The 24,478-nt window shown below is 45.5% G+C and overlaps 1 long non-coding RNA gene across 1 annotated transcript in view; it reads right to left on the bottom strand.

Moving 5' to 3' along the window:
• Positions 1-564: 564 nt before the first annotated feature.
• Positions 565-24,478, bottom strand: part of LOC138527330 (uncharacterized) — a 61,163-nt gene continuing 37,249 nt past the window's right edge. The window contains exon 4 of the long non-coding RNA XR_011283896.1: positions 565-630. This is a non-coding gene — a long non-coding RNA (uncharacterized lncRNA). The remainder of the gene's footprint in view (positions 631-24,478) is intronic.

The raw sequence follows: 24,478 nt of genomic DNA, 5'->3' as shown, positions 1-24,478 counted from the left end.
ATTACATAGTGTGAGCGAATTTAAAGACCCAGCCAAACCCTTCCAAGTAGTATTTAAAGGGCCTCTGCCCAACAAAAAGTACACAAATGGGCTCACATAGTGTATTTGAAAGCACACGTGTCCTTATTCAGGGATTAAAAAGTATTTAAACCTAATTAAAAAAGCACACCTAAAATATTTGTTAAGAGGGCAGAAGAACATGCTGGAAACTTTATAACAAACTCTTGCTTCAAAGGGATGTGGGGAATGAGGAGAGATTGAAGAAAAGGAGGGTAACTGGGAGAGAGGGTAAAGGGAGTAGAAAACCTAAGTATCCCCACAAGTATTCCCTTGGTGTAGAGACCTACCTGGAAATCTCTAGAGTTCCCTGTAGGCCAGTCCACCACAGCCTGTGGCTCTCCAGAAGTCTCCCATGATTCTTCATCCATTGACTATAGTGGAAAGGGCTCATGGGAGTTGTAGTCCAAAACATCTGAAGAGCCAAAGGTGGTAGGCACCCACCACCCGCACTAGCCAGATACGTCCCCTTTTACATTTGCCACAGCTTTGTTTGTTTACGCTTACCTCCTGGTGCAGCATATCCAGAGAGATGGTCAGATTGGAAATGAAGCTGTCGACAGAGAACAGGGTCTAACCAAACAAAAGAGAAAGGGCCTGTTAGCCACTAACAATTTTACCAACGAAAACCCTCTGAGGCCTTTGAAATCTCAAGATGGGTTTATTCTTGCAACATTTTCATAACCAGTAGGGGAAATAACAAAGGAAGATCTCACGCTACATGCCTTCAATGCATAGAACATTATTTAATCACTTGTGCCATTGTAGAAAGGGAAAACGGTGGTATTTCATTTTGTTATCAATTTTTGCTGTTTACAGTCATTTATTTCTGTTATCGTATTTTTCTGCGAGATCATAGTAGCTTGGAACAGTAAGAGTAATGGGGGTGGCTGCCAGTCTGTTCTTTACCAATAAAATGCTAGTTAATGGTAAAAGGGACAACATTGCACTCTACTGGATTGCCAGTTCTTGTACCAGATGACTGCCATCTTTGGATCTTCAGATGTCTTGGACTACAACTCCCTGAGGCCTCTGCCACAATAGTCAACAGTGAAGGACCATGGGAGTTGGATTCCGAAAACATATGGAAAACCGCAGCTTGCAGACCCCTGTCGAGGCAGAGGGTAAAAAGTGATCAATTCCTAGCCTTAAACATTTCCATAACATCAGCATGTACATTTTTAATTCAAAACCTACCATTTCCCAAAAATGTTCCTTTGAAATAAAAGGCAACTATTAAATAAAAATGGACCAGTTGGTGGGAAAACACAATAAGGGTGCTATTCTCTAAAGATTGTGGCTTCTGTTAAAAATGTAAAGGTATTATGATTTATGTACTTGTGTACTGTTTTTGCATAAAACCACAATGTTTTAAAATGTTATGTCCTGTTATCAGCGCCTAGAAGATTTGTGACACTTGGTTGCCCAGTCATTTCCAGAACTTTAGAAATCATTAACACATGTATGAGTACAAAGAATCTGCAGCTGATGCCTACTGACCACCACATCCTCCTGCCCACCTCCCATTCTCCAGCATTCAAGGCTTCGCTTTCTGCTGGATGACCTCCTTCTTTACAGGCAGAGCCAAATCTTCGCCAGCCATTCTTTTCAAGCAACAATACCAAATGCTTTACAACAGGCACAAAGAGGCTGCGCACTGCGGAGAATGAAAGATGTTTTACTGCGCCAACACGTTTCATGACCAATCTTTTTCTCATGGTAACTCAGTGGTGTGCTTCAGGGCTTTTCATTCTACCCCCTTCACTTTACAATATACGCCTCCCCCACTGCACATCACATCGGCTTCTTTGGATTCGGTTCTATATGTGTAGTGATGGTACTGAAACCAGCGTTAAGGATGGGCATAAAGCCTTATCTTACCCTCAACACTGCACCACTGCATGGCAGTTGTCTGCCAATGGATACAGGAGAATTTGCTATACATAATTATACACAAGATATTTATTTATTTATTTAAAAACAGGAGGAAACAATGCCATTTTGATCATAAAAGAACGTACAATAGATAAGAAAATATGCTTGGCAGGAAGCGGTGAGCTTCTTACAATGGGGTGAGTTTGAGGGACATTCTGACCTGGTTGTGGACGGGAGCAAAGTGAACAGTCACTGCGACAATACATATGTGGACATACATAGATTAAGGACAACGAACATTGGACACTTTTAAGTGCAAGTAGTCGATACGGCCAGCTGTGCTTGGTATGTGACCATGATGGGTGAAGTGTTAGAATGGAGGCAGAGGAAGTAAGGGAAAGAGGCAGGTTAGAGGCAAGGGAAAAATATTAGCTAGCAGGCAAGTGAGAGGTAGGTTAAGAGGGTAACTCAGAGGCGAGGAGGTAGGCTTTTAGTTTGGTTTTGAGCAAATCTGTGTGTACTGTTTCTCAGATGTCCGTGGGAATAAAATTCCATGCAAGTGGAGCAAGGAGAGAGAACGCGCAGAGGCAAAAGGAAGCACAGGGAGAGAGGGAAGCCACAAGGGTAATTGATGAGGCAGAGCAGAGATTACGAGAAGGCTTGTAGAGTTGGATAAAGGAGAATAGATACAGTGGTGCCTTACCGTGGATAGATTTGTAAACCGGATGGAGACATTTAAATCTGCTCCTGTTTTGCATCGTCAGACATCCATACATGTCACAGTTTGAGGAAGTAGGTGTGAAGTGAGGGAGTTCAAAGAGACTCTTGGAATTGAAGTCAATGATACTGTCAATAGGACAGCAGGCATAGCTGGGGAGTCCAAAGAGGGTGCTGGCACAGAAGTATAGTTTAGAGAAGACAAGCATGGTTGAGAGATGCTTGGCAGTGTTTAAAGGAAGGAGGTGCCTGATTTTCCTAATATTTAGGCAGTTGAAGCGAGCTGCTGCTACAGTTTTGGTGATGAAAGCAGGCACAAAGAGGCTGCGCACTGCGGAGAATGAAAGATGTTTTACTGCGCCAACACGTTTCATGACCAATCTTTTTCTCATGGTAACTCAGTGGTGTGCTTCAGGGCTTTTCATTCTACCCCCTTCACTTTACAATATACGCCTCCCCCACTGCACATCACATCGGCTTCTTTGGATTCGGTTCTATATGTGTAGTGATGGTACTGAAACCAGCGTTAAGGATGGGCATAAAGCCTTATCTTACCCTCAACACTGCACCACTGCATGGCAGTTGTCTGCCAATGGATACAGGAGAATTTGCTATACATAATTATACACAAGATATTTATTTATTTATTTAAAAACAGGAGGAAACAATGCCATTTTGATCATAAAAGAACGTACAATAGATAAGAAAATATGCTTGGCAGGAAGCGGTGAGCTTCTTACAATGGGGTGAGTTTGAGGGACATTCTGACCTGGTTGTGGACGGGAGCAAAGTGAACAGTCACTGCGACAATACATATGTGGACATACATAGATTAAGGACAACGAACATTGGACACTTTTAAGTGCAAGTAGTCGATACGGCCAGCTGTGCTTGGCATGTGACCATGATGGGTGAAGTGTTAGAATGGAGGCAGAGGAAGTAAGGGAAAGAGGCAGGTTAGAGGCAAGGGAAAAATATTAGCTAGCAGGCAAGTGAGAGGTAGGTTAAGAGGGTAACTCAGAGGCGAGGAGGTAGGCTTTTAGTTTGGTTTTGAGCAAATCTGTGTGTACTGTTTCTCAGATGTCCGTGGGAATAAAATTCCATGCAAGTGGAGCAAGGAGAGAGAACGCGCAGAGGCAAAAGGAAGCACAGGGAGAGAGGGAAGCCACAAGGGTAATTGATGAGGCAGAGCAGAGATTACGAGAAGGCTTGTAGAGTTGGATAAAGGAGAATAGATACAGTGGTGCCTTACCGTGGATAGATTTGTAAACCGGATGGAGACATTTAAATCTGCTCCTGTTTTGCATCGTCAGACATCCATACATGTCACAGTTTGAGGAAGTAGGTGTGAAGTGAGGGAGTTCAAAGAGACTCTTGGAATTGAAGTCAATGATACTGTCAATAGGACAGCAGGCATAGCTGGGGAGTCCAAAGAGGGTGCTGGCACAGAAGTATAGTTTAGAGAAGACAAGCATGGTTGAGAGATGCTTGGCAGTGTTTAAAGGAAGGAGGTGCCTGATTTTCCTAATATTTAGGCAGTTGAAGCGAGCTGCTGCTACAGTTTTGGTGATGAAAGCAGAGAAGGTGTGAGAAGTTTCATAGAGGAGGCAGAGGTTTTTAGCTGAAAAAGAGTAGGGGAGAGTGCCAGGTGGGAACTGGCAAAGGCACAGGAAGAAATGAGAGAGAGCTTTTGGCAGTGAAGAAGAACACATCTGTTTTGGTAGAGTTTAACATCAGAGAGTGCAGAGCCATCCATTATTTACTGGCAGAGACAGTTGAAAATTCTGATAGAGAGATCATAAGACAGTTCAGTAAAAGAGAAGAAAATGTGGTATCGTCCACCTAGAGTTGGTATGAGAGACTAAAGGAAGAGATCAGTGCCCCAAGAGCAGAGGTGTAGAGTGTAAAGAGAAGCAAACCTAAGACATAGCCTTGTGGAACACAAACAGTTAGAGGAGTGGGTTGAGAGGTGTTGGACCAGGAGACAGAGAATTGATGATGTGCAAGGTAGGGTTCAATCCAGGCAAAGGCTTGATCGTGAATCCCAAGATGAACGAGTTTTAAGGAGAGCAGAGTGATTGACAGTGTCAAAGGCAGCAGACAGGTCAAGGAGAATTAGGCTAGAGGATACATTGGAGTGCTTAACAGCAGCGATAAAGTTGGACACATTCATGAGAGCAGTTTCCGTGGAGTGGCAGGAGCAGAAACCAGCTTGTAAGGGGTCTCGAAGGTTGTGGATGTCTAAGAAATTGGTAAGATGGATGAACATAATCCTTTGGAGTGCTTTAGAGTAGTGCAGAACGAGAGCCACAGGGTGAAAGTTAGCCGGTAGGTTTGGGTCAGCCCCTTCCTTTTTTGGATAGGGATGACCATGGCTGTTTAGAAAACAGAGGGAAAGTAAGCATCGAAGGACAGGTTGTAGAGTTCAGCAAGGTGAGAGGCCACCTAAGATACGAATAGGACATAGTAAGGGTAGGTGCACAGCCTGGTAAAGCCACACCTGGTGTACAAGGGTGTCACCTCATGTGTACAGACACTCAAAAAGACAGAGTTACACAGGCCCTACCTGCTGGTCCAGGTCAAGGTACAGTGGAGTTGTGATGGACCCAGCAGGTTAAGGGAGGAGTAAACCCAGGACAAGTATCATTACAATTTGCATCATAGGGCAGCCAAGTCAAGTTGGGTGGGTTGAAGACAGGATAGATTTCAAGTACAGCATAGGGCTGCATTAGTCGAATCCGGTAGTTACTTTTAGGTCAAATACAAATGCAGCACAGGGCTGAATGCTGAGTCAGAATCAGTAGTTACAGTTAGTAAAAATACAAATGCAGGGCTGACTGCTGAGTCAGAATCAGTAGTTACAATTAGGTCAAATACAAAAGCAGCACAGGTCTGAATGCTGAGTCAGATTTGGTAGTTACAGTTAGTAAAAATACAAATGCAGCACAGGGCTGAATGCTGAGTCAGAATCGGTAGTTACAGTTAGGAAAAATACAAAAGCAACAGAGGGCTGAATGCTGAGTCAGAATTGGTAGTTACAGTTAGTAAAAATACAAAAGAAGCGCAGGGCTGAATGCTGAGTCAGAATCGCTATTTACAGTTAGGTAAACATGCAAATGCAGCAAAGGGCTGAATGCTGACTCAGAATCGGTAGTTACAGTTAGTTAGGAAAAATACAAATGTAGCACGGGGCTGAATGCTGAGTCAGAATCGGTAGTTACAGTTAGTAAAAATACAAATGCTGCGCAGAGCTGAATGCTGAGTCAGAGTCGGTCATTACAGTTAGTAAAAATACAAATGCAGCGCAGGGCTGAATGCTGAATCAGAATCGCTAGTTACAGTTAGGTAAACATGCAAATGCAGCGCAGGGCTGAATGCTGAGTCAAAATCAGTAGTTGTAGGTGGGTAAGAATGCACAATACTGCATGTGGCTGGCAAGAAAGATAAGGAGTAGTCGGCAGGGTACACAAGCTACGCCTGATTACAGCGAAATAGAAGTATGGCAAAGGTGGGTCAGAAACACAGTTCGAGGTCACAATAAGGCAAGATTGTCACGTTGGGTGGATTAGCAAATAACAAATGGTATGCAAAGGAAGCACGTTACATCAGCTACAGCTTGAGGCTTTGGTTTTTCATAGCCATTGGCATTGGGATGAGATATGAGGCAGGGCTATGTTGCTGAATATGCAGAGTTGCAATAAAGCTAGCCGATGCGCATGCTTCAAACAGCTGAAAAGGTTTACCTTACATGGCAGTATTGCAGCGCCGTAAGGCAGGAAAACACTGATCTTGTGTAGCATCGGCCAACGGAGACCGGCAGAGACATCGTGCAGCAGCCTTTTGTGACACACTTGTGTAGAAGCCCACTTCACCTCCTGGCTCGTCCGGGTCACTGAGGAAATTGAAGCAGCTAGCTAGTGGGTGGAGGGGAGTCATTGGGCAAGCTGGGAGAACAGAAGAGCACTAAAAAGTGTGGCAGCCATCTTCAAGTGGGGTAGGAGGTCCCCAGACCCTATGCTGCAATTCAGGAAAGTAGTACATGGTAGACTGTACATGCTGGGTCCCCGGAGTGGAAAGGGACAGGCAGAGACATCGAGCAGCAGCCTTTTGTGATGGCCTTGTGTAGAGGCAGGCTTTGCCTCCCGGCTCATTGAGGAAATGGAAACAGCTGGCCAATGGGTGGATGGGAGCATTGTGGCAGGCTGGGAGACCAGAGGAGCAATAACTAGTGCAGCGGCCATCATCAGGTGGTGTAAGGGGTCTCCAGACCCTATGCTGCAATTCAGGAAAGTAGTACAAGGCGGGCTGTACATGCCGGGTCCCTGGAGTGGAAAGGGACCGGCAGAGACATTGTGCAGCAGCCTTTTGTGATGGCCTTGTGTAGAGGCCGGTTTCGCCTCCTGGTTCGTCCGGGTCACTGAGGAAATGGAAGCAGCTGGCCAATCGGTGGGGTAAGTAATAGATAGAGGCAGCTCATGATGGTAGAGTATGCATAGTGTAAAATGTAGGAGGTGCGAGTGTTGGGAAGGGCAGTAGAGAGTCTCTAATTTTGGACATTTTTGCAGCAAATTATTCAGCTAGCTGTGAAAGTGGAGTTAATAGTCATAAACCTAGAAGGAGTAAGGAGTGAGTTTAGGGTGACCTGTAGCCAGCAAGGACGGTTGGAGTGAGTCAATGAGGGTTAGGTAGAATTCCCTTTTCACTCAATCAAGAGTGGGTTTCAGAGAGTTCAGGGCAGAGAGGTAGAGTTGCAGGTCCTCATGTGAGTGGGTATGCCATTTGTGCAGCAGCCGATACATGTCTGTGAAGAGAGAACGTATCAATTGGGTGATGCATGGCTGAGGTTGCTGGGATTTAGGGGTGAAAGTAAGCAGTTGGAAGTGACAGGCGAATGAGTCATATAGTAGAGATTGGAAGCTGGAGAAGGCAGTGTTGGTGGAAGAGGCATGAGGTGTGAAGGAGAAGAATGAGAACTGGAGAGAAAAAGGGGAATGGCGGAAGGTTTAAATTTCCTTTTAGTTATAGGTAAAACAAATGGTGAGGAAAGGTCAAAGGGTGGAAAGGAGATGGTGCTGGAAACAATTGAGTGATCAGATACGGATGGTGTGACTTAGTGTTAGTAGCTGAGAGAGAGAGGTGGAGATGAATAAGAGATACAAAGAGTTACCCTATATGTTGGTAGGTAGGTTATGGATAGTGTGGAGAGCGTGGTCACTAAGAAAAGATTGAAATTGTTAACACTAGCCAACGTCCCCAATGTTGTACTGCATTCATCTGGCTTACAACCCTCAGACTGTAAGCTGGGTCTTTGCATTCTGTTTGGAAATTCTCTTTCTTGCATGTGTAATGTGTAGGTACCATCGCCTGAGAAGTACCGCCATGAGGGTATGCCTGGTTGAAGCAGTACAATGTACTTTTCTTATCTCCTTTTCATTTAGACCTGCTTCCTTTAGCTGATTAGAATCAATCTTGTGACCTTATGCCATGCCCATCTGGCTTTTTGTCTCTAAATGTGGACTTCTGTGATGTTAGCTGTAAGCTCACTGTTGCATCTCTGCTTTGGCAACTTCATTGTGTTTGCTTGTGTACATGTTATGATCAATTCTGGACATCTCTAAGAAATCATTTAGAGGATACCTTGAACCCGGTAGCTAAAGGGGTAGTGATAGACACTGGCATGTTTCTATAAAGCAAAGTCAAACTGCCTATCCATATATTTTTTCAAACTGGCAATGCTGTGCACAGCTTTTCATTCAGGTGAGGAAGTCATCCTTTAAATCCCCCTTTTTTAAGCTGTATTAAATGTTGATCTTTTTATAATCCACTTCCTTTTTTGTATGAAGTGCCTCTTTTAGTGATATGATATGATATCTTATTTATATCGCGCTCATACACACATGTTTCAGAGCGCGACCAAGCAAAAGGAGGGTAACAAGGGAAAATAAAAACAAACAATCTTACTAGACTGAGTGACATTAAGTACGCGCAAGGGCATGGGAAAAGGGGGAAGCGCGAGGAAGGGGGAGAAGTGGAAAGTGCGGCACAAAGGGGAGAACAGAATAAATAATAAGTGCCTCACTACTGTCTCTTTTTTCCACTTGCCAAGCTCTTGCCAAATGGCAAATATCTTTGCCCAACAGGCTTCTTTTGACTTGTAATATTTGATTTTCAGCAATTTCCTCTGTGGCGATCAAGAAATTATGGAAGTGGGTAATCAAGAAAGGCTGTGAGTCACCCAGACAGGCGACTGGCCTCTGCCTCACATATTTCTTTTCTCCTATTTCGTTTATGAATTGTTATTTGCTGCGCCTGATGATGTTGTACCTTTTTAACAAAGGCCACATTTCGCCACTTCAAGATGGATCCCGGCTTTGCAAGGCACAACTTCAAAATGATATCCATTTTTCACAGTACCATTCCAAGATGGCAGACCCTTTCATGTGCGAATGTTGATGACCCTTTTTGCACTGCATCCCAGGCAAGCGAGTTTGGGGGGCAGATATTGACACTAGTCTTGCAGTTTTGTTATTCATCAGTTATTAATTGTGATGGCATGTGTTCACAAATGAAAAAGGTTTGTGAACATTTTAGTATTCCCAAAGGGCCACGGTTTCAAAACATAATTAAACAATGGATGCCACAGAAGTTTTTTCAATATTTGGATCACTCCCAAGATGCTCACTCATTTGTTGCCAGGCCCTACTCCCAGACCAGGGCAAAGGTGCCATTTGCACAGAACTGCCAATACAAAACCCTCATTTTTAACGATTCCGATGGTGTACATGTCGGTGCAGAACTGCCTATGTTATGTATGGGCACTCGTTCCTCGCTAAATCACGGGCTCGTTTCCCTTTAAGGAAGGCGAAACCTGGTACCTGGAAATTGGCATGGCAACGCTGGCGTCCACTCTACTCCTCCCTCGGACCACGTCGAGTAGTGCGCCGGATTGTCACGTGAATTGCTTCCTTATTAGCACCTCCTCCTACTGGTTCGGTGCTTCTGATCACAGATTAGTGGCGTCTGGAATTCTGTTTACCCATATCTGGTTCTTGTTCTCCCCGTTCCTGTCCTTGTTACCCTGTTCTTTCCTCCACAGTGATTGATCACCTTGGCTCCTCGACGCGGACTGTTTATTGGATTTGCCTTTTTCTTGTCGCCTTGCCTGGAATTGCCTCGTCTGGTTTCTTGATCTCGGATTGCTATTGGACCTCTCTTGCCTGCTCCATTGGATACCTCGTTTTCTTCAGGTCAGACCTCATCCTCTTCAGTATTTTGTTCTTGGGATTTCCGGAACTTTGAACTATAGTAGCGGTACACGGACTAGAGACTTCCTGTGTGTACTAGCGTCCTCGTGCCGTCGGGTCAGGGTGTTATTAGGCATCCTCGTGTCGTCGGGATAGTCTTGGACTGCTTCTTGTGGATTGCTTGGATTCCGCCTGCGAATACTATCCTTCTCCTAGGACACGAACACCGGTAAGCGGTTAACCTTTTTCTGATAAGACTGGGTAGAAGGAGGGGGGTGGTCTTTGTCTTATTGTTACTTTGCATTGCATGGTATATCTTCGTTATCACATTTTACAAATCTTGTGGTTGTGGTGTGTTGTTATCTCACCTATGCAGGTTTGGTTCCTAATTGCTGCATGATACCCTTATCCGAGTCTCCTTGACATCCCGCATTTCAACCCGAGTCGTTCCACGGAGACTCCAGGATTTCCATCGGCATCCATTCTTTTCTCCAATAGATCGCTCTGGTTCTTTCTAGTCAAAACCAGAGGGGTACATTGGGAAGAAGAATTCTTCGGCTACACTACGAGGGCAAATCTGGTATCTGACAGCCTACCTCTAGTGCACTCAATCTGACTCATTGCACCAGAGTCTCCTAGAACTGGTGTGTCACAAATTATTGGAAGAGGCCAACTAAGTTCCTGGCCTTTTACAAACCTCTTTGTTTTGGTTATATTTAATAAAATTGCATTGCCAATCAACTTCACAATTTTTCACATTATGCAGCAGAGCATCTGCAGACCATGAAAATGGCAGAGTTGCACAGTACAAATCACAATAACATAACATAACGTATTCCTGCAAGGGGCAACTAGTTCAACATGACATTGTAAAGAACTTAATCACTTCTAACTGCCCCATTTTAACTTTGGTTCTTCCTAATTAATGGTAACATCTAAGACTCAATGTCCTAGCTTGTTGTTCTCACCACTGTCCTGCATCTACATTCCCTAGCTCAGGGGTCTGCAGCTTGAGCCTATCCAGATAATGTGGACTATATCTTTCAAGATCCCTCACCATTGATTATTCTACTAAGAGGGGGAGGGCCAAAAGTTTGATACAGGGACGTCAGTTCACCAAAATGCCAGGGGTAGCAGAAGTAACATCACATGACCATTGAGCTCTAATGACATCCCAAATGTCATCTGACCCCATCCCAAAGTGACATCACAGGAAGCGATGGAACATGGACTTTCACCCCTTGACAAAACAGGAAGTGGCATCACATAGCATTGTTCCTAAGTACACTACCAAAAATATGGTTACTATATCACTATAATGTGATAAAGATTTCATGCAAAAATTGATCACCATATGTATTATTATTATCAGTGTGTATAGGCCCATATTACCAAATTAGTGTGAATGCAATCAGAGATCGAAGGCCGAATGATAATGATGTGTTATTGTATAGCACTTATGCTTAAGCACTTTAAATATACGTACAATAATACCCAACCTACGTTTGTACTCATTTAACGACCTCAGAAGGATGAAGGGCTCAGTTGAGGGGTTTAAGAACATACTAAATCAGCGACTCACCCCCTGAAGTGTGCATGAAATAAACCTTAAATGAGTCTAGCAATTACTGCATAGAATTCCAGAAAGACAATTTTTTGGTTATTCCTAGTCTTTCTTATTTACTGGTGACCCCCACGTGACGTCCCTGGTTTAATATCTGTATCCTAGTTTAACAAAGCACATGAAATATTTGCTTCCCCTGAACTTTGAGCGCTATTTTATACCGGGTTGCAAGCAGGCCCAGCCGTGCTGTCACAGTATTGTCCGCAGAGCTTCTTTACAAATTACAGTTGCATGCAGACTTTCTGTGAAGATATCTTCTCCTGTTATCACCCTAGTGTATGTGACACATAAAAAGCTGGGTTAACCCTGTGTACTTTTAAGCCGTGTTCAGTTGAGAAATCAATAAGCTGTCTGGAATTGCCTCGTCTGGTTTCTTGATCTCGGATTGCTATTGGACCTCTCTTGCCTGCTCCATTGGATACCTCGTTTTCTTCAGGTCAGACCTCATCCTCTTCAGTATTTTGTTCTTGGGATTTCCGGAACTTTGAACTATAGTAGCGGTACACGGACTAGAGACTTCCTGTGTGTACTAGCGTCCTCGTGCCGTCGGGTCAGGGTGTTATTAGGCGTCCTCGTGTCGTCGGGATAGTCTTGGACTGCTTCTTGTGGATTGCTTGGATTCCGCCTGCGAATACTATCCTTCTCCTAGGACACGAACACCGGTAAGCGGTTAACCTTTTTCTGATAAGACTGGGTAGAAGGAGGGGGGTGGTCTTTGTCTTATTGTTACTTTGCATTGCATGGTATATCTTCGTTATCACATTTTACAAATCTTGTGGTTGTGGTGTGTTGTTATCTCACCTATGCAGGTTTGGTTCCTAATTGCTGCATGATACCCTTATCCGAGTCTCCTTGACATCCCGCATTTCAACCCGAGTCGTTCCACGGAGACTCCAGGATTTCCATCGGCATCCATTCTTTTCTCCAATAGATCGCTCTGGTTCTTTCTAGTCAAAACCAGAGGGGTACATTGGGAAGAAGAATTCTTCGGCTACACTACGAGGGCAAATCTGGTATCTGACAGAATCAGAAGCCTTAATGGATGCCAATGAAACATTGGCCACCATCTTGCAATTGGTGGCCGATCTCCGCAATGATATGACCGCTGCCCATACTGCTACGCAGCGGCGCATAGATGATTTGCAAGCAGGGTTGTCGCCTCGGGGGCCGAGGCGGCTCCTTTTGCGGGTATTCCTGACACAGCTCCTCTCCCATCTCAACAGGGCACGGGTCCTGTATATATGACGGCACAGTTCCCCTTGGCTCCTCCTGAACGGTTCCATGGAGACCCCAAAACATTCAGGACCTTCCTGAATCAGTGCAGACTGCACTTTCTTTGTCGTCCTGCCTCTTTTCCTGATGCTACTACCAAGGCAGCGTTTCTGTTGTCCCATTTAGGGGGCACTGCTGCCGCCTGGGCGAATCCACTGTTGGAAGAAGGGAGTCATCTTCTATATAACTGTGACGCATTAATAGATGCCATGAGTCGCGTCTTTGACACACGTTATGCGACACAAGCTACTGACTTAGAATTGCTCAATCTGCAACAAGGAGGTCTCTCTCTGCTAGCCTACGTGGCCAAATTTAACCAGTTGGTGGCAGAGACCGGTTGGCCTGAAGAAAAGAAGGCCTCCCTCTTCTATAAGGGCTTGTCTGATTCCTTGAAGGACACACTAGCAACTGTGCCAATGATACCCAAGACATTCCCCGAACTTTTGGATTTGGTTCTTCAGATCGATTCCAGACAGGCAGCGAGGAAAGGAGAGAAAAGAACAGCTCCCCCGGTTTCTCTTGCTGTTCCTGTTCCTGCTTCGGGATCCTCTGAACCTATGCAAATAGGGGCTCTGAGAAGTCCTTTATCAGCAGAAATCAGGGAACACCGTAAAAAGAACGGTCTATGTTTTTATTGTGGAGCTTCCGATCACTTGCTCAGGGATTGCCCCAAGAGACCTACCAAGAAACAGGGAAACGCCAAAACCCGGTGACTGAAGGGATCCAGACTCCGGGTATTTCATCTACAGATCCTTCTTTGTGTAGCCCTTATTGTCTGAACGTGTCACTCATGGCCTCCGGTGTTGAAAGAAAGCAGGTTAACATGGTATTGGACTCTGGAGCCACAGGGAATTACGTGGATGCCTCTCATGCGAGGGCATTGGGTCTCCCGATTGTCCTTAAACCATGTCCGGAAATGGTGAATGCTGTGGACGGTTCTTCTCTGGTGTCTGGGCTAGTGACAGAACGCACTATTGACTTGGTAATGACCACGGATTGTGGGCATCAGGAAAGTATATCCTTTGATCTTATTGCCGCCCCACAGTTCAGATTTATATTAGGTCTGCCCTGGTTCAGACTGCATAACCCATCAGTGGACTGGTATTCAGGGGACGTGTGTTTTCTCTCGGATTACTGTGATACTCATTGTCTAAAAACCCCTGCCATGGTCAATCCTGGCCGCGTTCTCTCTGAACTAGCTGGTACCGTAGGGGCAGTTATTGATACTACGCTTCCTGTGGCTTACCAAAAGTACAAGGATGTATTCGATGCTCAGGGGGCGGAGGTACTTCCACCCCATAGACCTTACGACTGCCCTATTGACTTGGTCCCTGGGGCCAAGGTACCTTCAGGACGCATTTACTCCTTGACCCCAAAGGAAGACCTGATTTTGAAGGAATATATTCAGAGTTCCTTGGACTCTGGATTTATACGCCCTTCACGTTCACCTGCTGCCTCCCCATTATTTTTCGTTCCGAAGAAGGAGGGAGACCTTCGTCCTTGCATCGATTATCGGGCATTGAACGCAGTCACAATCAAGAACCAATATCCGATCCCTCTGATTTCGGTTTTACTGGATCAATTGGGGTCGGCCAAGGTGTTTACTAAACTGGACTTAAGGGGTGCATACAATCTTGTACGGATCCGCGAAGGCGACGAATGGAAAACTGCTTTCAAAACCAAGTATGGTCTCTTCGAGTATTGTGTTATGCCTTTTGGCCTGTGTAACGCTCCAGCTACCTTTCAGTTTTTCATCAATGAGGTATTCCATGACATGTTGGACCATTATGTTGTCATATACTTGGATGACATCTTGATCTATTCTCCTTCGATTGCCTCTCATGTCATTCATGTTTCCAACGTATTGCAACGATTGAGGGAAAATCGTCTATTCGCCAAACTGGAGAAGTGCATGTTTCATGTCACTGAGGTGGAGTTTCTGGGCTATAGCATTACTAATCAGGGTGTGCAAATGAGCCGTTCCAAGGTCGCTGCTATTTTGGACTGGCCGCGTCCCAACACATTGAAAGCCTTGCAGTCTTTCCTTGGTTTTGCTAATTTCTATCGGCGGTTTATTCAAGATTATTCTGCCCTAGCTTCTCCACTAACGGCTCTCACCAGCACGAAACATCCGTTTAAGTGGAATGCACAGGCACAAACCGCATTTGAAGCCCTGAAATCCGCTTTCACTTCCGCTCCTGTTCTTCAGCATCCAGATATGAACACACCATTTGTTGTTGAAGCCGATGCCTCGGATATAGCTTTGGGTGCTGTTTTATCCCAACATTGTCCAGATACCAAGACTCTCCATCCAGTGGCTTATCACTCCAGGAAACTTACGCCCTATGAAAGAAATTACACTATCACGGAGCGTGAGTTATTGGCTGTCAGAGACGCATTCTTGGTATGGAGGCACCATCTGTTGGGTTCTCCCGAACCGGTACAAGTCTTTACGGATCACAGGAATCTCTTAGCCCTGCAGTCGGTGAAATGCACCACGGCTCGCCATGCTAGGTGGCATGAATTCTTTTCTATGTTCAATTTCACCATCACCTACCGTCCCGGTTCCTTGAACACTAAAGCAGATGCCCTTTCACGGCTTCATGGACCTCCGACTCCCTCTAACCTTCACGGCTCTATGTTACTGCCTACTCAAGTAGTGTGTGGTTGCACGTTACGTCCTCCATTAAACTTGGCAATCAAGGACTGGGTGAATAACCATCCCTCCGAGTTGGCAAGCCTTGGTCTGGAGCTGGTTCATTCACTACCCTACAAACAGGGCAAGATATTTCTGCCAGATGTTGATACTCGGCGTACCGCCAGGCAATGGTGTCATGATGCTGCTATAGCGGCCCATCCGGGGGTTGGTAAGACCTTGGACCTCTTGGGAAGGTGGTGCTGGTGGCCTTCTATGAACAAGGATGTGAGGGAATACATAGCTGTTTGTGCCGTTTGCGCCCAGTGCAAACATCAACGTGGTAAACCTGTGGGTCTACTACAACCCATGCCTATACCTGAAGCCCCGTGGAAGATGCTTTCCATGGATTTTGTCGTGGAGCTTCCTTTGGTGGAAGGTTACAACACTATCTGGGTAGTGATTGACTACTTTACCAAGATGGCTATGTTTGTACCGTGCCATGGTGTCCCTACTGCTCCGGTACTGGCGGATCTATTCCTGAAAAATGTGTTTAAAAGGTTCGGCCTACCCACTATGATCATTACGGATCGGGGACCGCAGTTTACTTCTCGCTTTTGGAGGTCTTTGACCACAACCTTAGGTATCGATGGCAGATACTCCAGCGCCTATCACCCTCAAACAGATGGCCAAACGGAGAGGCTTAATGCCACCATGGAGCAGTACCTCCGTTGCCTCACTCTTCAACGTCAAGGTACCTGGGTCTCCGTATTGCCGTTGGTGGAATTTGCTTACAATAATTCCCTCCACTCCGCGACCCACATGTCCCCATTTTACGCTATGTATGGTCGACATCCACGGTCCTTGCCTCTTGATGCTGAGCCACCCTTGCACAATCCCGCTGCCTTAAATTGTTTTAAGAGACTCTCAGACACTCATGCCTTAGTAAAGAATCAACTGGTTCTGGCCCAGAAGCGTTCAAAGAAATATGCGGATGCACGACGCTCCTCGGCTCCTTTGTATACTCCTGGCATGAAGGTCTGGTTGTCTACGAAGAACCTACGATTGTCAGGTCGACGGACCTTGTTACCACGCTTTGTGGGTCCCTATAAGGTTCTGCAAGTCATAAATCCTGCAGTGCTCCGTCTAGCTCTCCCTCCTACCTGGAGGATACATCCGGTGTTTCATGTATCCTTGGTAAAACCTTGTCACCCGTTGACCAAACTGCCTTTACACCCGTCTCCTGTCAGAGTACAGGGGTTCGACGAATACGAGGTGGCTGCTATCCTGGATACCAAAGTGTGCAGGGGACGGCGTTTGTACTTGGTCGATTGGAAGGGCTATGGTCCAGAGGACCGCACATGGGAACCAACTGAAAACATTCATGCCCCTCTCCTTATGGCCCGTTTCTGGTCCTCTCGGGGGGTGAGGTCCCCTTTGCGGGAGGATACTGTTATGTATGGGCACTCGTTCCTCGCTAAATCACGGGCTCGTTTCCCTTTAAGGAAGGCGAAACCTGGTACCTGGAAATTGGCATGGCAACGCTGGCGTCCACTCTACTCCTCCCTCGGACCACGTCGAGTAGTGCGCCGGATTGTCACGTGAATTGCTTCCTTATTAGCACCTCCTCCTACTGGTTCGGTGCTTCTGATCACAGATTAGTGGCGTCTGGAATTCTGTTTACCCATATCTGGTTCTTGTTCTCCCCGTTCCTGTCCTTGTTACCCTGTTCTTTCCTCCACAGTGATTGATCACCTTGGCTCCTCGACGCGGACTGTTTATTGGATTTGCCTTTTTCTTGTCGCCTTGCCTGGAATTGCCTCGTCTGGTTTCTTGATCTCGGATTGCTATTGGACCTCTCTTGCCTGCTCCATTGGATACCTCGTTTTCTTCAGGTCAGACCTCATCCTCTTCAGTATTTTGTTCTTGGGATTTCCGGAACTTTGAACTATAGTAGCGGTACACGGACTAGAGACTTCCTGTGTGTACTAGCGTCCTCGTGCCGTCGGGTCAGGGTGTTATTAGGCGTCCTCGTGTCGTCGGGATAGTCTTGGACTGCTTCTTGTGGATTGCTTGGATTCCGCCTGCGAATACTATCCTTCTCCTAGGACACGAACACCGGTAAGCGGTTAACCTTTTTCTGATAAGACTGGGTAGAAGGAGGGGGGTGGTCTTTGTCTTATTGTTACTTTGCATTGCATGGTATATCTTCGTTATCACATTTTACAAATCTTGTGGTTGTGGTGTGTTGTTATCTCACCTATGCAGGTTTGGTTCCTAATTGCTGCATGATACCCTTATCCGAGTCTCCTTGACATCCCGCATTTCAACCCGAGTCGTTCCACGGAGACTCCAGGATTTCCATCGGCATCCATTCTTTTCTCCAATAGATCGCTCTGGTTCTTTCTAGTCAAAACCAGAGGGGTACATTGGGAAGAAGAATTCTTCGGCTACACTACGAGGGCAAATCTGGTATCTGACAGCCTACCTCTAGTGCACTCAATCTGACTCATTGCACCAGAGTCTCCTAGAACTGGTGTGTCACAAATTATTGGAAGAGGCCAACTAAGTTCCTGGCCTTTTACAAACCTCTTTGTTTTGGTTATATTTAATAAAATTGCATTGCCAATCAACTTCACAATTTTTCACATTATGCAGCAGAGCATCTGCAGACCATGAAAATGGCAGAGTTGCACAGTACAAATCACAATAACATAACATAACGTATTCCTGCAAGGGGCAACTAGTTCAACATGACATTGTAAAGAACTTAATCACTTCTAACTGCCCCATTTTAACTTTGGTTCTTCCTAATTAATGGTAACATCTAAGACTCAATGTCCTAGCTTGTTGTTCTCACCACTGTCCTGCATCTACATTCCCTAGCTCAGGGGTCTGCAGCTTGAGCCTATCCAGATAATGTGGACTATATCTTTCAAGATCCCTCACCATTGATTATTCTACTAAGAGGGGGAGGGCCAAAAGTTTGATACAGGGACGTCAGTTCACCAAAATGCCAGGGGTAGCAGAAGTAACATCACATGACCATTGAGCTCTAATGACATCCCAAATGTCATCTGACCCCATCCCAAAGTGACATCACAGGAAGCGATGGAACATGGACTTTCACCCCTTGACAAAACAGGAAGTGGCATCACATAGCATTGTTCCTAAGTACACTACCAAAAATATGGTTACTATATCACTATAATGTGATAAAGATTTCATGCAAAAATTGATCACCATATGTATTATTATTATCAGTGTGTATAGGCCCATATTACCAAATTAGTGTGAATGCAATCAGAGATCGAAGGCCGAATGATAATGATGTGTTATTGTATAGCACTTATGCTTAAGCACTTTAAATATACGTACAATAATACCCAACCTACGTTTGTACTCATTTAACGACCTCAGAAGGATGAAGGGCTCAGTTGAGGGGTTTAAGAACATACTAAATCAGCGACTCACCCCCTGAAGTGTGCATGAAATAAACCTTAAATGAGTCTAGCAATTACTGCATAGAATTCCAGAAAGACAATTTTTTGGTTATTCCTAGTCTTTCTTATTTACTGGTGACCCCCACGTGACGTCCCTGGTTTAATATCTGTATCCTAGTTTAACAAAGCACATGAAATATTTGCTTCCCCTGAACTTTGAGCGCTATTTTATACCGGGTTGCAAGCAGGCCCAGCCGTGCTGTCACAGTATTGTCCGCAGAGCTTCTTTACAAATTACAGTTGCATGCAGACTTTCTGTGAAGATATCTTCTCCTGTTATCACCCTAGTGTATGTGACACATAAAAAGCTGGGTTAACCCTGTGTACTTTTAAGCCGTGTTCAGTTGAGAAATCAATAAGCTGTTAATATTCAATCCACGTGTTATGGCCTATTAATAACTGTTTCTTGGAAAAGAAGAATTGCGAAAGCACCAGAGCAGACTAAGCGATTTAGAGATTAGATCAAATGCAACATGGTATTAAAAAGGTGTAACCCTTCACCGCTGCCTCAACTCCAACTCCTATTTTGGTGCTCATAGCACTCTCCCGATTACCGTTGCTCATTGTCTTCTGATTGTCCACACAGAAGAGAATGGGGCATTATGGCAGAATGAGTCTTGTATATGTTTAGAGACTTGCTCGCTTTCCATGATTCATTCAAGGCGTGTGCTGTTGCGGAAGAGCTCTTGCAGAAATGTGCAGCTCAAACCAGTGGGATAGGGCAGGTGGCCTCCCCTAACATGCCATAAATATGACCCTTGGAGGTTACACCAGGAGGGCAGCCTCATGGTCCCACCAGCTCTCTTTAATTACCACTCTCTGCCATAGCAGTTGGAGTGATGGAGGCATCTATCAAAGATCAGAGACACAGAAAGGAGGAGAAATGGGTTGGTGGTGAGCCATTATAAAGGTTGGGGAAATAGGCTACTGGTTCAAATGACTTGCTTTGGTTCTGATTTGACATAATATTGTGCCCCTCCTATTGTGCACTCTGTGTGCTGCCCCAACACTCTCAAGTCTATGCTATCTGCTTGAGGGTATATACCACTCGTTGGTTTCACCAGTCATAGGTCTAACACATAACTGCTTGTGTCTTCCTTCTTTCCGCCTTCTAAAGGCACAATCCTGAAATGTGGATGATGTGCCATCATTTTTCCAAAGCTGTTCACAGGCATCCAACCACACTGCACCAGCCTCTCTTAGGCAATTAAATCATTGCCAGACTCCCACCAACCCAGCCCCATCTGCCCCAAAGCTTCTGAGACACTTTTCAGGGCCCCTGTCTCAAGGCAACCCCTTCCCCTTTTCTAATGATGTGAGGGAATACAATCCTGATATGGTATTTGACACAAACCTACCACACTGGGCTCCCCGAGACATAGATTGAACACATAACTGTTTTCCTTCCGTCTTTTGGCCTTCTAGAGACACAGGCTTGATAAGATGATGATTGTGCCTCCACTGATCTGGTGAAGGGACTGGCCTGACATACCAAGCTTCAACTGGACTGCACCTACTATGACTGAGATTTACACATTCCCTCTTGCCTTCCTGAGAGCACTCCAAGAGGGTGGGCTGTTTTCTTTTCTTTCCCTTCTCTTCCGTTCCGGTGATCCCTGCCCCACTTAACACAATGCACCATTTAGCCCCTGAAGACTACAGTGTGTGGGAGAGTTCAACATCTAATTCATGCCTTTCTTGAGTAAAACTACAAATCAGGTACACAGACAAGCACAGAGCACATGATATTTCAACAAGGGGCATTTTATGCTGTAATATTTTTCAAAAGCTTAATTCTATCCCTGCCTGAGGAAATGGTGAAATACCACGAACGCTTGTAAATAAGAAAAATACATCACTTTTTACTAATTAAGGCAGGGACTAATTTTCTTATGGATACACACTCTATTCAACACTTGGTTAATGAGGTACAAGCAAACTGAACTTGGTACATTCATGGTTTAGATGAAGCTTCTATGGAGTTTCAGAAAATAACTTGTCTTAATAACCTTTGACCCCGTGCATGAAAACTTTCTGAATGCATCGATGGCCTCATATTTCAATGAAATTGTACTTCGATCATGTTTTGAACAGCTTTTAACTTTGGATTTTCCCATATGAAAAAAAAAAACATTAAACAATTGGCCTCTCCTATTTTCGCAATGTTTGTCATGCACCTATATTGATCTGTGATTGGTGCATGAAAAAAATATAAAAATCGGCTTGGCCAATTTAGAGATTATAGAGATATTTACCGTTCTCGGATTAAGGTTGAAAGAATGAATGCGCCTCTTTCTTACAAACTGTACTAAGAGGCGTATGAGTTTATCTGTTCATACATTACGCACTTTACATCTCTTGAAAACTAACATGAATGCCAGGGCGGTCTTTGATGTCAGTTTTCAGGATATGAACATTATATACAAGTATGAACTGTAAAGGTCATATACGCCTCTTGTACATATTGAAAATGCACATAAAAGTTAGATTTTGCATTAATGGGAGATTTTATACATATGGCATACAATGCATGAGCAGAATAAAGGTACATTTTATATTAAAACAGTGCAGAGGTCAGAAGTGGAGGTGGAAAGTGGTTAATGGTGGTGTCCTGGTAACAGTCTTTATTTATTGCTTGTTGCCTGTGAAGGAGCGTTGCTATGCGGAGCGCGGCAGTGGAAGTGGAAAGTGGTTAATGGTGGTGTCCTGGTGTTACTCACCAACCAGGATGAGGATAAGGAGGTGACCAGGACCGGGATTCGCAGGGTTTGATTGAAGAGCTCGGATGGGGCCTCCAACCGAGCCTCCTCTCTGTGAGGGAATAGATCTTTAAAATGATATGACCCCCTACTGATTAAAACAGTACAAGAGCCCGATCACCCAAAAGAGCGGGGAGAACACACCGCCACGGTTTACCAGCTGTAAAAATAAAGAAGAAGAGATGAGTTCTATAATTGCAGACCGGGGATGGATTATTTCTACCTCAAGATAATATCCCTGTCAAGACTATTCAAGGAACTATGACAATAGGTTGGAATAGGAAAGAAACACTCCTTACCACTAGTAGTGTTGGGATCAATCCAAGGTGAAACAAACGGCAGTATAAAATAATAAATGGGAATGTTAGTGAGGGTTCTAACCCGAACGGCACGAGGAGCGCACTAGTTCCGGGTTGGTGCACACTCTGCGCAGCCTCCCCCTGTGCACTTGTTGAAGAAAGGTAAACACAATTCCCAATGTCCGATATCAGACTTGATAGAAATGTCAATGAATCCCAGACGGTAATCCTGTTAGATGTGCAGTTCGGGGCTAGGAGCAAGACTTGAAAGGGTCCTGTTAACGTGCGGGCAGCAGAAATACAAAATCGATTTGGCAACGCAGTCCGTGAAAACAAGAAATAGGTCCTGGTACACTAACCTGGCAGTAAAGTACAAAGCAGCAGACAAGACGGTCCGTTAGGCAGGCAAAGGTCAAGAATTCCAGATTTTCAAGAAAGGACGAAGACGAAACTTCAAAGGCGTCGGCAACTTCAATCAGAAGCAGCGAGCTGAATGAAAAGACTGCATTTATCCGAAAGAGAAAGCAAAACGTCAGAGCATGGTGATTGGAGGCGCAGGGCACATGATAGTGCAGTGGAGGATCATGGTACTCGTAGTTTGTTCAACCCCTGCCGCAATCGCCATTGTGAAAGGAATGGGGGAATGAAGCGCCGCATACCATAAGGAAGGAAAACATGTTTGTGCGTACCTTTTAAAGAACAAGCCCGTCTTCTGGAGTGATGTGCACGGCGGGGTGTAACAGTATCCACCCCCAAAAACGGCGCCAACCCCCTACGGGCATGGAAACGGCGCAAAAGGGCAGGCGCATGTATATTGCACAAAGGCTCCCAAGACCGGTCCTCGGGACCATAGCCCTTCCAATCAACAAGGTAGAAGGGACGACCCCTGCGCAGACGATAATCCAGTATGCCAGCCACTTCATATTCCAGGTCACCATCCACGTGCACTGGAGAAGGACGAGCCGGCAGTCTGGTGGAGGCAATACATGGTTTCAGCAGACTCACATGAAACACGGGATGCACTTTCCACGAAGAAGGCAAAGAAAGACGCACCACTGCCGGGTTGATCACGGCCGTCACCGAATAGGGACCCACAAATTTCGGAAGGAGCGCACGTTTGCCAGGTATGTTCAGATTGCGCGTGGAGAGCCATACCTTCATGCCTACCGTATAATCGGGTGCAGGGATCCGATGCTTATCGGCATAGAATTTGGCCCGTCTCTGAGCCTTCAATAGGTGTCCAAGAACTGAGTCATGCACCGTCTGCATGTTCCGGATGCAATCCAGAGCTGCCGGGTTATCAATTGGAAGAGCCGGATCCAGAGGCAAGGAACGAGGGTGTTGCCCGTATAAAGCAAAGAAGGGAGAAACACCAGAAGAGGAGTGTAAGGAATTATTGTATGCGAATTCAGCCGGTGGGAGCATCACCAACCAATCCGACTGGAACTGAAGACAGAGACACCTGAGATACTGTTCCATGGTGGCATTAACCCTCTCTGTCTGGCCATCCGTTTGTGGATGAAAGGCCAAACTGAAACGGTCCTCGATCTGAAGCGACGCCGTTAAGGCTCTCCAGAAGCGTGACGTAAATTGGGACCCACGGTCTGAAACGATGATAGAGGGAAGGCCAAAGAACCTAAAAACGTTCTTAAGAAAGAGGGACGCCAATGCTGGGGCAGACGGGAGACCGATACAGGGAACAAATAAGGCCAGTTTAGTGAAATAATCAACCACAACCCAGATGGTGTTAAAGCCGTTCACAGGAGGTAAGTCCACTACAAAGTCCATGGATACCATATACCACGGCTTATGTGGCACAGGGAGCGGTTGTAGGAGGCCCATGGGCTTGGACCGAGTAGTTTTGCATTGGGAGCAGACTGAACAGGAGGCAAGGTAGTCAATGACATCTTTAGACATCGAGGGCCACCAAGCCCAACGGCGAATAGCCTCCAAAGTCTTCTGTTGACCGGGATGAGCTGCCGAAATCGAGTCGTGTGACCAGGTAAAAGCACGAAGACGTGCTTCTCCGGGAGGTAAGTATAGCTGTCCCTGGATGTAAGGCAACCCCTGAACAATGTCAAGATTGAGGTCGAGGCATTCCTTTGCATGAGTGGCAACCCATTCCGTAACTATGGAACGCAAAGACGAATGTGGGATGCATCCGCAGACCACCCTGCAGGGTAAAACCAAAGGTCGGTCAAGAATGGTACTCTGAGGATCTTGAGGCAGGCGAGACAAGGCGTCAGCACATGTATTGAGACGTGCCGGACGATAGGTGATAGTGAAGTTGAACTGTGAAAAGAAGAGGTGCCAGCGGGCCTGACGAGCAGTGAGACATTTCATGGATTTGAAAGCCAACAGACTGCGATGATCTGAGAAAACCGTAACAGGATGCTGTGCACCCAGCAAATGATGTCTCCATTCTGAAAAAGCCTCCTTGATGGCCAGCAATTCCCTTTCCGTAATGGGGTAATTCTTCTCATAGGGAGTGAG

Source organism: Ambystoma mexicanum, chromosome 14 (assembly GCF_040938575.1).
Source record: "Ambystoma mexicanum isolate Mex_15411 chromosome 14, UKY_AmexF1_1, whole genome shotgun sequence".
Taxonomy (NCBI): domain Eukaryota; kingdom Metazoa; phylum Chordata; class Amphibia; order Caudata; family Ambystomatidae; genus Ambystoma; species Ambystoma mexicanum.
This window is presented reverse-complemented; position numbering and strand designations above follow the sequence as displayed.